General features: G+C 37.4%; 1 long non-coding RNA gene across 3 annotated transcripts in view; it reads right to left on the minus strand.

The window, feature by feature from the left end:
* LOC118530792 (uncharacterized) overlaps nt 1-14,715 on the minus strand; it is a 230,827-nt gene that overhangs the window by 86,674 nt on the left and 129,438 nt on the right. For all 3 annotated transcript variants that reach the window (XR_013445689.1, XR_013445688.1, XR_013445690.1), the window contains one exon: nt 13,739-13,901. This is a non-coding gene — a long non-coding RNA (uncharacterized LOC118530792). The remainder of the gene's footprint in view (nt 1-13,738; nt 13,902-14,715) is intronic.

Genomic DNA, 14,715 nt, shown 5'->3' on the forward strand with positions numbered 1-14,715 from the left:
TGGTGGAGAATGGACTAAGGCAGTAGCAGGGCAAGTGGCAAGACAGTCAGGGCTTAGATATATCAGTTAGAGCTGTCTGATTTTATGCAAGAAAAAAAGAAAGAAAGAAAAGAAAATTAAACAGAATATTGGGAAATTTCATGAAGTCAAGAGGGAGCCTGGAGAAACCAGACTTTAGAACAGGACAGGAACAAGACAAGGAACCAAATGACCATCAGAGCAACATCCCTGCAATGCCTGAGCTTTAACTATTGCTTTTGACTTTGTACCACTCTGTTCAAGATTCAAATAACCAAAAGAGTCCCCCTTTCAAAACTTGAGTCACAAGCCTATACCCAGCAGTAAGGGTAAGAACCAAGGGCTTCTCTAATGGGAATCCAAGGTGGCTTGATTTACTACTACCACCCTTCAGCCTCCTGGGACTGCAATAGATGGGAGAGAGATAACACCCCAGAAGAAAATCAGGATGCTATTAGGAAGAAAGGATGAATATCTATGAAGCAATTTATGTCTAGTGGAAAAAGGCAGAATTATAAACAAAATATATCTTAGAATAAATGTGGTCTCAGAAATTCACCCATACTTTTCAGTAAAGAGGTACTGGTGTCTGATTGTTATTTTACCTCTCTTTAGATATAAATATAATTCTGGTGGTAGTCACTAGACTACAGTGGAGATTAGTTTGTTTGCTGTCAAGTGGTCACACTAGCAAAGTTTTTGCTTAAAAAGGCCCTAAATATCAGATAAACCATTTTGAAAAATATTTAATTTTCTTTTTAAGACTACATAATTCATAACACATACACATCTTCCCCCCACAAAAATCCGAGGAAGTATATTTGAATCAGTATATTTAAATTTGAGTTATTTGGATAACCTTGTGAAGTATTGCCTATAAACAGCTGAATAAAGGTCCAAATATATCCTCTTAAAACACTCTTTTCACTCTCTATAGCTCCTGTCCTTTGAACAGGAAATAGACATGGGAAAGCATGATAAAGAGTCATTCATTCTCTTATCATGCTTTCCCATGTCTATTTCCTGTTCAAAGGATAGGAATTATTAAGAGAGAGTGAAAAGAATGACTTAAGAGGATATATTTGGACCTTTATTCTGAGCATGTAAACCCTGTAGATCATATTTCCAGGGAACAAGCTGGTAATATGAGCCTTCAGATGTTCCAAGGGGCAGCTGATGCTCCATCTAATCAGTTTTGTCAAATCTGAAAGCAAGATCCAGAAACACCAGATCTCCCAATTTTTCAAAAAAACAGCTGGGATTCCAGATTTTCATGTGAAACCTCTAAATTTTAAGTGCTGAAAACTTTGTTTGGGGGGGGTTGTTTATTTGTCTGTTTAGTTTTTAACACTATGCTGGAAACTGTTGTCTTTTGTTTCAGTTTTTGAACACTAAAAATGACCTCTGTTCTCCATTCCAGACACCTTCAAGGTATGATCAGACCTCAAAAGAGGCAATTCTTTTTACTGTTTCCAGTAACAACAACACAACATTTATCTTCCCTTCATGGAAATCAGATGACGTCTATGGCATGTGATTCCCTGAGAATTCCCTTCATACTTGAAGTGCAACCAAAATGATTAGTGATTTTAGAACAATTTCAAAATGGCCTTTTCCAGTGAAGATATGAACATGCCCTGGCTTGCTGCTTCCTGTGCAATGTCAGAACCACAAAAGGAGAGTTCTGGAACTGCTTAGGGCGAGACAGCCTTGGTGACTGGTGCAGTTGCTGAGGGATGCAGGAACTCATCTAAAAGAGGAAGTCAAGCAACAAAGCAACTGAATGTAAGCAAAAACTATGCTAAAATAGTACATCAGAAAAAAAAAAAAAAAAGCCACCATAGAAAAGAGGCCCTTCCCAATTCCTCCACCCCAACTTTCTTCCTCAGCTTATCTCCCTAGTTTTTTGAGACGCATGGATTAATTTTTTTAAGTTAACTGAGCACTATGTAAACACCAGGCCCCATGCAAGACACAGTGGGTGGGGGGAACTCACCAAATGTATGAATTTTCAAAAGAAATTACTTGAGAAGAAATTTTTATGAAATGTGCTGCAGAGAAATGGTTAGTCAATGGAGATTTATGTAAATATTTTTAAAGGTATTTATAAGTGACCTAATCCAGACAACTAGGTTTCCTTTTACATTTTTTTCCTTAGAACAGTGGAAGCTTTATTCACAAGCTCCACGTGAAAGAAACATCTTTTTCCAACTCACAGTTAAGGATCTGTAGAATCATTTCCTTTCTACAATGCAAACTTGGCACATGACTTACCCACTTACTTCAGGTGAGTGGCAAACCATAATCATGATAGGGAACAATAGGGCACTGCCCTGAAAAAGTGCTTTTCATCCTCTCAAAACATTCACAAATATTAACGAATTAATTAGTAGGTGAGGTCAGCCTCTTTTTAAAAAAACAAATGAAAAAACTGAAGATATTTAAAAGCTTTCCCCACAAAGGGATTCAGTGTCTGACTCTGAATTAGAATTTGGACCTTCCTAACATTAGCATTTCAGAGATTCAACTCATGTAAACATTTGAAAGGTCAGCTGTTCATCAAATACTTTTCCAACTACAGCAAACGTATCCTTATTAAGTTTCTTTTGCAAAAGTTCCAAGGTGCTGAACACTCATCCATTGCCACCAATAATTAACAATCCAAAACAACCTAAATACAGAGAATTTTTTGTTGGCATTTTGAAACTTCAGACTATCTTAGGAACAGGGCATGTGGGAGTGGTTATGGGCAAAAGGCAGGCTAGGAAAAAAGACATTAGGCTGAAAATTTTTCCCAAGATTGGTCCTTCCCTGTTTCAGACAGGTTTGCAGCAATGAGCAAAGTGTTCATTCTCTCCAAATAAGAAGTCTATGCTTCCTGGAAATGGGCATAAAATTAAAAACCAAGAAAAATAATATCACTTGGTTTCACATTTAGAAGATTCGACAAAACTTGGAGTCATTAATACCTTATTTAGTTAACTTTGATTTGAACATATCCATCTCCCCAAGGCTTAAAGATTTAAAAAAATTACTCGAACTCTATATCTATCATGAGATATTTCCCTCTCATTATTTCTACATACCCCACAAAAAATCACAAGCCTAATTTAAACAATTTATTTATTGTGGAACTTAAGAATTGAACAGCTACCAGCTTTAAAGGTTTCCCTGAGTCTCACACCCACACACTCTTATATACTAGTTTCTACATGGTCATGTGTAACCTGGCAGGGTTACATGATGAGCTACATGGCAAGAAGAGAGAACTCCAATAAAAGCAGGATTTAACTGTCTATGTGAAACTCAAAATTTACGTGAAATTAAGGTAGACCTAAATGTAAAAAACTATTGAACTTCTAGAAGAATATCTTTGTGACATTGTTAGGCAAAGATTTCTTAAGCAAGAAACAAAAAGCACAAAAAAGAAAAAATAGATAAATTAATCAAAATTTTAAATGTTTGCTCTTCAAAAGACACAATTAGGAAAATGAAAATGCAAGCTACAGACTGTGACAATGTATTTGCAACTACCTTTGACAAAAAATTTATATTCAGAGCATTTTTTTTAGAAAACATACATACAACTCAATAAGAAAAAGACAAACAACCCAATTTTTTAAATGAACAAGATTTGGATATACAATGACTGAAGAAGATATGCAAACGGCTAATAGGTCCAGGAAAGATAGTCAACACCATTAGTCATCAAGAAAATGCAAGTTAAAATCACAATGAGCTACCACTAAACATTCACTAAAATAGGTAAAGTTAAAAGACTGACAATATCAAGTGTCATCAAAAATAGAAGTTACCAGAACTCTAGTACAATGTGCCAGTATCTTATAAAGTTAAACAGAGATTTACCATGCCCAACAAACTCATTCCTAGATATTCACCTGAGAGAAATGAAAGCATATTTTTACACAAAGACTTTCACAGCAGCATTATTCATAATAACAAAAAAACTGAGAATAATACAAATGCCCATCAACTAGTAAATGGATAAATAAATCACGGTATTTCTACAATATGTAATACTACTTATCAATAAGAAAAACTACTGATTAAAAACAACACAAACTACACAAAAATAAAAACTTCTGCACAGCAAAGAAAACCACCAACAAAACAAGGTAACCTACTGAAAGGGAGAAAATATTTTTAAATGATATATTCAATAAGAGGTTAATATCCAAAATATATAAAGAACTTATACATCTCAACACCAAAAAAAACCAAATAATCCTATTAAAAAATGGACAGAGGGCCTAAATAGACATTTTTCCATAGAAAACATAAAATGGCCAACAGACACAGGAAAAGATGTTCAACATCACTTATCATCAGGGAAATGCAAATCAAAATCACAATGAGTTATCACCTTACATTTGTCAGAATGACTAGAATCAAAAAGACAAGAAATAACAAGTTTTATCAAGGAGGTGGAGAAAAGAAACCCTCATGCACTGTTGGTGGGAATGCAAATCGGTACAGCCACTATGGAAAACAGCATGGAGTTTCCTCAAAAACTTAAAAATAGAATTACCATATGATCCAGTAATTCCACTACTGGATGTTTACCCAAAAAAACCTGAAAACACTAATTTGAAAAGATATATGCACCCTTATGTCTATTGCAGCATTATTTATAATAGCAAAGCTATGGAAGCAACCCAAGTGTCCATCCATAGATGAATGGATAAGGAACATGTGGTATGTATACATATATAAATGGAATAGTACTCAGCCATGAAAAAAGAATGCCATCTTGTCATTTGCAACAACATGGATGGGCCTAGAGGGTATAACACTAAATGAAATACATAAGTCAGAGAAAGACAAATACCATATTATTTCACTCATATGTGGAATTTATGAAACAAAACAAATGAACACACAAAGAAAACAAGAGACAAAAAAACAGACTCTTAAATACATAGAACAAACTGGTAGTTGCCAGAGAGGAGGTGGGTTGAAGGATAGGTAAAATAGATAAAGGGGATTAAAAGTACAATTATCAAGATAAGCAATAAGTAATGTATAGAATTTTTGAGTCATTATGTTATACACCTGAAACTAATATAGCCCAATGTTAATTATACTTCATTTTTTTTAATTAAATAAAAATAAAACTCCAACAACAACACAGATAAATTTCAAAACCTTTATTCTAAGCAAAACAATCCAGACACAAAAGACTACCATAAGTGTCATATAAGTGGAATATTGTATAATTCCACTTATATGACACTCTGGAAAAGATAAAACTGTAGTGACAAAAAGCAGATCGATGGTTGCCTGAAGACAGGGGTCAGAGTTGAGGATTAACTGCAAGGGGCACATGTATACTTTCTAGGGTGATGGAATTTTTATGTATCTTGATTGTTCTGGAGATTATGCAGCTATACATAATTACTAAAATTCTCAAATTGTACACTTAGATGAGCAAGTTTATTATATGTAAATTATACCTCAATAAAGCTAAAAAAATGAATGTCAATGTCAGGAAGTCTTTACTCCTGCTATTCTACAAAATCTTGCTCCTTGAAATAAGTTAAACACTTGTCATCACAATTTTGTAATAGATTTGAGGTTTCCTTTAAGAAGGAACACACTAAATATTTTATATCTGTGATTTGTTTTGGTATTGTTTCAATTTAATAAGATATTATCAGGAAACTGAACAATGATCTAACTTCCTCCTTTGTTAACTTCAGAACCCCATTTTCTGAAGAGGAAGGACGTCACCTGATGTCGATGCATTCACAATGTAATACAATTCAATGGAGCATTTACTGAGGGTCTGCTAAGGTTTTATTCCTGGAACCAGACTGCCTCAGTTCATATTACAGGTCTGCTGCTTAGCAGTGTGCCCTTGGACAAGTTCCTTAACCTCACCGTGTTTCAGTTTTCCACCTAGAAAATGGAGATAATGGCAATACCTACCTAATGGGGTTGTTTTAAGGATTAAATGAGTAAATATATTAAAAGTGCTTAGAACAGTGCCAAACACATAAACAAACACCTTGCCTTAACTAAATTTATGTGTAAGGTGCTAAAACCACAGAAGGGGAAAAGACAGGGTTTGTTTTTGTTGTTGTTTGTTTTGATGAGTTTATAGTTCACTTGAGAGGGAACAAACTAAAAACACATGTCAAAAAGGGACACAAAGAGAAATGTTTAAGTACACATGAGAGTGCAGATGGGTGAATAATTCATGATGGCAATAAGGAAGGCACGCTCATCAAGGAATGCTACAAAGAGTAACTAAGTCTTGGGAAGAAAAAGGGAGTGCTCCAGTTCCCCACCCAAAAAAAGAGTAACAACAGTAGTTGTGATAATGTACTAAACGTCTGCTAAATTCTGTCCACTGTGCTATATATTTTACACAGGCCATTTCTCTTGTAATTGTCACAATAACCCTAGAAGACAGGTACTACATTACCCCTTATACACATGAGGACACTGAGTGTCAGAGATTGTGAATCACTTGCCTGAGGTCACCAAGCTAGTATATGCCTGAAGCTAGAATCTAAACACAGCCTTTCAGACTCTGAAGCCCGTGCAGAGAAAAAGAGCATAGCAAAGACTGAAGTGGTTAAGTGCACAGTGAGTTTTGGGAAAAAACAAGAAGCTCAGTATGATTAGAACACAGATAAAGCTATTAAGATGAGGGCTTGGGTCCTACAACCAGTCATGTCTCCGGCAGGGAACTCCCTTCCACTAGTCCCAAACAGGAAGCCTTTCATGACCCACTGCTTCAATAGATTTTTTTTAATTCAGTTAATTAATATATAGTGTATTATTAGTTTCAGAGGTACAGTTTAGTGATTCATCACTTGTATATAACACCCAGTGCTCATTACATCAAGTGCTCTTCTTAATGCCTATCACCCAGTTACCCCATCCCCCCACCCAACTCCCCTCCAGCAACCCTCAGTTTATTCCCTATAGTAAAGAGTCTCTTTTGGTATATCTCCCTCTCTGTTTTTATCTTATTTTATCTTTCCTTCCCTTTCCATATGCTTCAATAGATATTATTCAGTAAGCAGAGCCTTCCTTTTCCACATCTTGTATCAGTGGCAGAGGTGCCTGAAAGTGTGATCCAGTGACTACCTGTGCTGGAATCCCTGGGAGATTTGTTAGAAATACAGATTTTCTAGGTACCACACAAGCCTACAGAATTAGAACCTCTTTGATCTTCTGAACTTGCCTTTTTAACAACTTCATTTCTAACAACAACTTTAACAATCTCATAAATACAAAAGTTGGAGAACCCTAGCAATTGTAGAAATACTCAGAACCCAGACTCTCAGGACTCCTAGAACTGAGCTCTCAAACTTCACTATGCATATAAATCACCTTGGGGATCCTTTTAACAATGAGATTCTGATTCAGTCTGTCAGGGGTAGGGGTGACCAGGGTTCTGCCAGATGTTGCAGATGTCCCTGGTCCACAGACTATGCTTGGAGTCACAGGGTTGGAGGATATCCCAACCAGAAAGACGTTCTCCTCCCTTTCTACCATCCCTCCCGCTCTTGCATTTATCTCGACTGTCTCCTTGCCTAGGTTTACTGCTCCTTAAAACAACCTTCTATTTATTCACTGTCTAAAAATGTTGTACCTTTGCCACCAAGAGGTGACGGTCAAACTGCTTTTATTTTCATATGCTCGCTATTAAAAAGTAGTACCTGTATAAAAAAATGTTTCTTGGATGTCTAGAATTGTTCACTGAAATTCTAGGAGGGCCTAAGAAGTCTGACTAGCAGTATTATATGAAATAGACTGATGATGACCAAGAGTGAGAAAAACTGACCTTATCTTGCGGCATAATGTGTGTAGTCAGTCATGGCGGTCCTATTAACATTTTCTTCAGTACATTCTCTTAAACCACATAATGAAACCAATAGGGCTGCTGTCTCTAGAGTCATCAAGGATTGACTAAGAAGGAATCTTAGTCAGAATCAATTTCCTTATTTAGACCTTAGAACCTGAGTTTTCTGGTCGCCTGTGCAGACATGCTCTGCAAGCTTCTCCCTGCTGGCACTCCTGAAGGAAAGGAGCTGTGTGGAGCTGGCTGCCAATGCTACAGCAACCTGGCACCGGACAATCGTAAAAGCCATTCCAGCTTAAAGGTGTCTTTTTTTTTTTTTTTTTAATTTTATTTAAGAGAGAGAGTGAGCACAAGCAGAGTGAGGGGCAGAGGGAGAAGCAGACTCCCCTCTGAGCAGGGAGCCCAATGAGGGGCTCAATCCCAGGACCCTGGGATCATGACCTGAGCCAAAGGCAGATGCTCAACCGACTGAGCCACCCAGGTGCCCCTGAAAGGTGTCTTTTGCACTCTGGGTGAGAATGGCTGCTTTAGAAAATGCTTTCTTTCTTTCTTTTTTTTTTTTTTTTCAGTTCCTAATGCTATTTTTCTGTGTGCTATCATATTTTCAAAGCACTAATCTTTAATCCTTATGGAGAAGATTCTTTACAGAATCTCACTTTGTATTTTTGCAGTTGCCTGTTCTAATGGGCTCTCCTAAGCCTTTCCTAATGCAAATCCATTAACTTGCACTCATTCTTGGCTTTGCAATTCAGTTACTTTATCTCTGTGGTTAAAACTCCTCTGTTTGTTGTTCTCACTTAATTCAGGTGAATTAAATAGGCAATTTTATAAAGGGGCTACATTACCCACTCTCTATAAAATAGATGGGCCTGAATGTCAAGGATTTCCTGAAGACAACAGTCTTATTTGATTTGGTGCATTTGAGGTGACAGAAAATATATTTTGGTAGGAGATCTCATATAATGGCACTGAAGTCTTAATTCTAAGACTGCAAAGAATCTACAAAATTACTACCATTGTTGTTAAGAAATCTGCTCTCAATGGAAAGACAAATCTACACTTTGAAAACTAAAATTAAGATTCTCTTTGGTACCTAATAAGCCCTTTTATTTATTTATTTATTTTTAAGATTTTATTTATTTATTTGACAGAGAGAAACACAGTGAGAGAGGGAACACAAGCAGGGGGAGTGGGAGAGAGAGAAGCAGGCCTCCCGCTGAACAGAGAGCCCATGCGGGGCTCGATCCCAGGACCCTGAGATCATGACCTGAGCCGTAGGCAGTCGCTTAACCGACTGAGCCACCCAGGTGCCCCATAATAAGCCCTTTTAGATGAAGTAAACCATCTATAGCTCATAGGAAAAGCCAAGGAGGATTCTAGGCAAATTTGGAAGACAAATTCAGTTCAATTTTGAGATCCTCATACACCCCTTTTTGGCTTCCCTCCTCACTCCTCATCCTAGTTTCTAATTCATTTCATAATTTTCCTCAAATACCAACTATGCATCCCATACTTTTGAGCTCCAGAGATTCAATGGTAAGTCAAATACAGTCCCTACACTCAAAAAATTTATGACCAAATAGGAGTAAGCGATGACAATGTAGTATGCTCCACTCTTGATTTAAAGTGGTTGCCAGCCAATCCCTGCCATGCTATCTACCATTACTCAGTAGGTTTGGATTTACAAGGCTGGTTAACTCTTCTTGGGCAGGATTGCTATGCTTGCAATTTGTGTCATTGACACTAGGAGACACAATGGAGTCCTCAGTTATGTTATGAATTCCACCTAGTTTTCACCAGACAAGTCTCTCAGATTATTTAGCATACAAGTCGGTTTTTCTTTTTTGTATAAAAGAAGCTTTTACTAATGTAACAATACAAATAGAAAACTACTCATTAACATTGCTAATTATAAACAATACAAAATATAGTTTTAAAACTACATAAAATAAGATTTAAAGAAATGCAAACCCATGCAAATAAAGTGGGGCCTTCCATCATATGACTAATTCCTGTCACTACTTGTTTAATTTAATGCAGTATTGCTTCTCGGGCCCAAACAAAATTTCTCCCTATCTTGACTTTTAGAATTGGAAACATTCAGGCTATACTCATCTGATTGTATTTTGGAGCTACTGAGTGAAAGCTTAGGATCTCTTCAACCTGCTCCCTGGGATCAGACACAGGATCAAAGGTTTTAACCATCTTCTTCCTAATAACCTAGGCAGCCCCCATTTCTCCCCTCCTATAATCCCCCAGAACTAGAATTTTGCCAGTCTTCCCATATGGAGAATCCTCCTTCTTTATAGTTTCCCTCTCTTCCCAATCCTGACCAGATTCTTTGTGATCCTTTACTCAACTAGAGTAAAAAGAACAGGAGACTGCTGAATGTAAGGAAATCCGACCAACCCCCCCCCCCCGCCGCAACCCCCCCCCCCCCCCCCCCCCCGCCCTGTGATAATCTCTTTGAATCAGGAAACAACATGACCTTTGACTAGCCCTCCAGCAAATTCACTCTGAGATTTTTTTCGGAACAGCCTATTTGTTTTTGAGGGGTGTTTTATACGTAATGGTTTAAGATTACTCTAACTTTGATCTCTTGTCTGATTTTTGTATCCAAATTTTACTTTATCAGAGGATTATCTTTACTGATTGATTGTTTAAGGACATTTTTTACTTCTCAAAAGGATTTGCGATGATTTGCATACAAAGCCACACTTATGATTAAACCATAAAACACAAGGATAAAAAGAGAAAAAAAACTTGGTAATAAAACTTCCCAGAACCAGCCCACCCTCCTCCCACAGTAATTTGAGGGGATCTAGTCTGATAGACCATCTACAACAATGAATAGTGTTCATTCGGTGTTGCATGTGTCACCCTCACCCTCTACTATATTGAGTTCTTTGAGAACTAGAGAAATGTCTTAGCCAACTATTGCATTCCCAGGACCTTGAAAAAACGCTGAATACAGGCTGGATTTTCAAATACAGTTTGTTGAATTAGCTCCAAATTTCTAAATTTCCACTCTAATTCTTTTAAGAGATTTGCTTTATTTTTTAAAATATTTTAACATGTAATTTAAATATACTAAAATATCAGAACCATTTTAAAACACAGTTTTATGTAATTTTCTTTTCCATGATATTGAAATGTTAGTTTATAAAGAATTAAGATGTGACTGTTCCCCATGTGATTTCTATTTTTAAAGGCTGGGGGGAAACTACCCTCCCTTTTCTGTATCTTCTGTCAGTTTTGCTGCCCCCAGAATGTCCTGAAATAACCCTTACACCCACCAGACAGCCTCACATAGACATGTGGAGAACATGATCTTTAAGCCACCAACACGCCTGCCTTCTCACCACTCTCACTGCCAGCACCCTTACCTCTCCCCAGACAGGGACATCACCCCTGCTACTACTCAGAAAATCCTAATAAATGAAGATCTGATTTTTTTAATCCAGAAGACTGCCAATCCCTCTTAGAGGACAACTGATCACTGCCAAACAGTATTTGTAAATTTTGCCACCCACAATTTACCTTAGAGCCTCACAGCCTCATCAATACTTTCTAGAAGATTCTAAATCACCAGGATAAAATTGCATGCCTTTCATTATTCAGTTTAGCTTTTGAAAATGTGAAAAATATCAAGATAAAGGCTGATTACATTTGTTATTTATTATATTTATTGTTTACTAATTTAAATATTACTAATAATATCTGTATTTTGCTAAGCATGTAATAAAATGTTGTAATTCCTAAACTTTGATGATCTGCTTAAACTCTAATACATCCCTCTAAATTTTAATCAAAATGTTTTTTATTAAAATACAACTATTGATTTTGTGTCCACCTTTGATGGAAAATTTCTATGACATAGATCTGTGTCTGTTTTATTCATTCATATTCTCCTAAGCGCCTAGACCAACGCCTGGCACAAAATAGGTACTAATTAAATATTTACTGAATAAATAGCAATATTCTTTCTCTTCTTGTCCCATCATTATTTCCTTATCTTCACCACTTCAAAAGAGGCAGTCCACCGCTAAGCCCTCCATGATAATAGATCAGCAGTTTCTTGAGATCTTATTAATTTTTGCAAAATAGTATAACAAGACACAGAAAATTTTCAGTGTGAGTGAGAGCATGTCAGCAGCCAAAGAACAGCTGCATTCTGAGGTTCAACACTTTAGCATGATCCTGAATGGAGAATCAGGGACAGCATATAGGGACCCCAAGATAATCTTTGAATCCTCAGCCTAGTTTGTAAGCCTTTGTAAACCACATTTGGTTTAAGCAATTAAGTGAGAAAAGAATTTGGAAAAGGTTTAAAGTGGAGGCAGGAAGATGACCAAGTGATTGGAAATTAAAGTCTATGAAGTTGAAGGAACTTGGTTAATCCAGTTAAAGAAAAAAAAGGCAAGAAAATTGAAGAGAATGAATTGTCATAAATGAGGCTGGTTGGACAAGCTTTGCACAGGATCCCCAGAAACACCACTGACACTGTAAGGGGCTGGGGAGAGATAAGCAGCTGGGAACTCATGTAGTGGGCAGCACAATAGGCAATGTCCAAAGGATGTGGTGAACTAAACTCCATTTAGCAGACAAAATTTATAATCAAGCAGGCAATGGTTTCATGGCCCCCAGTAAGCCAGTAATAATCATGAGAGTAGCTTCCACTTATTAAATACTTTCTAAGTATTTTACATGTGTTGCCTCATTTAATTCTTACAATTCTGTGAGGTAGATACTATTATTTCTCTGTTTTACAGATGAAGAAACTAAGAGAATAAAGATGAAAGAAAGTAAGGTAAAGAAACTAAGTAGTTGGTATTTGTGCAAACTCACCCAGCTAGAAGGTGCTAGAGCCAGCTTCCAACGAAGGCAGTTTAAGTCTGGGGAGCCACCGTTGGCCCCACAGGATACTCCACTCTATGCACTGTAGGATTAGTCAGTAGGGTTCAGAGAACAGACCACAGGATAAAAGAGGCAAGAGGCAGGCAGTAAGGCAGGGGGCTGGAGTAGTGGGCTAAGACTCAAGGTCAGCTATAGATCAAGTGAAGAACTGGAAAGTTACACTGGTAAACTGAGGCAGAAGTCAGCAATGTAAGGAGAAGAGGAGGTTCCAATAGAGAGGTAACACAGCACTCACATCTAGCACACCAGATACAACCTGTGTGTGGTAGGACTCATGCCAGGCCCAGGAGAATAAAGAGTAAGCCAATGATCTACTTCCAGGCCAGGGCAGGACTTCGGGGGGAAAAAAAATGGCTGATCCTGCAGTGGGGGGCCTGGGAAGATGGGCTAATCAGGCTCTTTAACCCCTCACACAGACCACCAGCTCACATCTCAGAAACTAAGGGTGATTTAAGAAGAGCCTGTCCTACTTGGAAATCCTGATAAAGACCTGGGTGTCCTCCCTGAACTTTGCTGCAGATATAACTAATTCAGTAAGGGCTAATAATAGAACTAAATCAGAGCTGTCCAAAGCCCTATAAAATATTACATTTTTAGATAGGTGAGCAAACTGTTAAAGCTCAAAGAGTTTCCCCCATTCACTCAAGATAAATGATTCCTTTGGAAAAGCTCAATTACTTAAAGGAAAGTCTCCAAGAATCATCTACAAAGCTTATAAAACATTGTCAGGGGTCCTATCTCAAACTAACAAGATCAGAATATCGGATAATAGGGAGGAAATTGTATTTTTTTTTAAGTGTCCTGGATAATTTTGGTAAACTGTATGATTCATGTGCTTGAAAACAGGTAAAAGACTGCCAAAGGAGTCCACTGTTGGGAATGTATCCCAAGAGCTGCATCCTTTTGCCAGTTCTAATGGGGATCAATGCCACTGCCCTGCTCAGAGTGCTAGCGTGGGGTTCTCACCTCATTTCATCTGATTAGATACTTTAGGCATCTGTTGGCCCCAACAAGGCATAGTCCTTCACTCAGATGGCAGAGGCATTCTGATTCAGACACTTCTGCTTCAGATGGTAATGGAGTAGGATCTTCAGCCAGCCACAAGAGGATTTGAGAATGACAAGGTCAACTGTGGATAAATAGGAAACAGATTAGTAGGTGTTTAAATGAAATGGAAGCAATACTGCTGTATTGCACAGAGGTATGTTTGGGTAGTGACTGAGAATGTCTCTTCCCTAAAGTTATGAAAATTGTTCAGCAGAAATGATCAGGCCAACAGCTTGGTTCTGCTCCTATCACCTTGGTCTTGTCTATTACCTTCCTTTGTCCTCCTCTGTGTGGAAGGCTCATTTTAAACCCTGGCACTGCTTTCTCTAAATAATAGTTAATTTTTACCAAATTCTTAGAACTGTTAGGTTTTGTCCTAAATTGTTTATAAGCAATTTCATATTTAGTGAGCAACTTCAGGTTCCTAGGATGACTTGAGCAGCAAAAAATTCTCTGATGATTTATTCTAAGAGTCCAAAGTTTCTTTCTCTTATTTTCCAGTACATATGTATGTTTCTTACACAGCAAATGGCAAGAAGCTATTTCCACCTCCATTCATGGCAGTTTCAGAGGAGGTTTACTTGAATTGTATCCTCAGTGATTGAAATTAGGTAAAGGATGAATTCGCTGATGATAAGGTTAGGTCTTTCACCTGAGTATCACATAATCCAGTCCGTATTTTCTTCCATGTTCATAGCTGATGTTTACATAGTCAATTTAACTGGCTACGTATTGGGCCAAAACAAACAGGAAGAGGACTGCAGAGTTGGTCAAACTTGTCATCATCTGCTTTTTTTCGTGTTATTTAAACATAGTCTAAAGTGATAAACACTAGAATTAATAATAAAAAGAAGTTGGACTCTCTTCAGGGGTTTAATAAAATGTGATGTCTTTTT

This window comes from Halichoerus grypus, chromosome 2, assembly GCF_964656455.1.
Source record: "Halichoerus grypus chromosome 2, mHalGry1.hap1.1, whole genome shotgun sequence".
Lineage (NCBI taxonomy): Eukaryota > Metazoa > Chordata > Mammalia > Carnivora > Phocidae > Halichoerus > Halichoerus grypus.